Genomic DNA, 209 nt, shown 5'->3' with positions numbered 1-209 from the left:
AACTGCTACTACAACTCCTCTTACTCCTACTACTACAACTACCACTACAACTAATACTAAAACAGCTAATACAACAAATATTACTACTACTCTTCCTCCTCCTCTTACTACTACTACCATTACTACTACTATTACAACTACTACAACTACAACTACTCCTCTTCGTCCTCCAACTGCTACTACAGCAGCAACAACTACAACAATAACTA

This window comes from Penaeus vannamei, chromosome 8 (assembly GCF_042767895.1).
Source record: "Penaeus vannamei isolate JL-2024 chromosome 8, ASM4276789v1, whole genome shotgun sequence".
NCBI lineage: Eukaryota > Metazoa > Arthropoda > Malacostraca > Decapoda > Penaeidae > Penaeus > Penaeus vannamei.
The sequence above is the reverse complement of the archived record's forward strand: the minus strand, read 5'-3'. Positions refer to the sequence as shown.